The 248-nt window shown below is 64.1% G+C and overlaps 1 protein-coding gene across 1 annotated transcript in view; it reads left to right on the forward strand.

Annotated features, from left to right (window-relative positions):
- The window catches only part of HOXC13 (homeobox C13), a 3,126-nt gene that overhangs the window by 1,645 nt on the left and 1,233 nt on the right, over window positions 1-248 (forward strand). The gene's annotated exons all lie outside the window — the stretch shown is intronic.

The raw sequence follows: 248 nt of genomic DNA on the forward strand, positions 1-248 counted from the left end.
ATCCCCAAAGCTCCCCCAGGGGCTCCCCAATTAACTCCTGTCAGCCATAATTGGGGCTGCGCTGCTTGCCGAGGAGAGCTCGCCTCCATCTTCCTGTTCCAGCCAGCTGGGTCACACCTTTGCGGCGAGAAGCTTTGTCGCCCAGGTCACCTCTCACACACACAACCCTGGCAGGGGGCTGGGAAGAGGCTGGGGGTGCCCGAAAGCTTGGGGTGGGGGCCCTTTTCTTCCTCCCCCCCCCACCCCCC

Source organism: Charadrius vociferus, unplaced genomic scaffold, assembly GCF_000708025.1.
Source record: "Charadrius vociferus isolate BGI_N301 unplaced genomic scaffold, ASM70802v2 scaffold1164, whole genome shotgun sequence".
NCBI lineage: Eukaryota > Metazoa > Chordata > Aves > Charadriiformes > Charadriidae > Charadrius > Charadrius vociferus.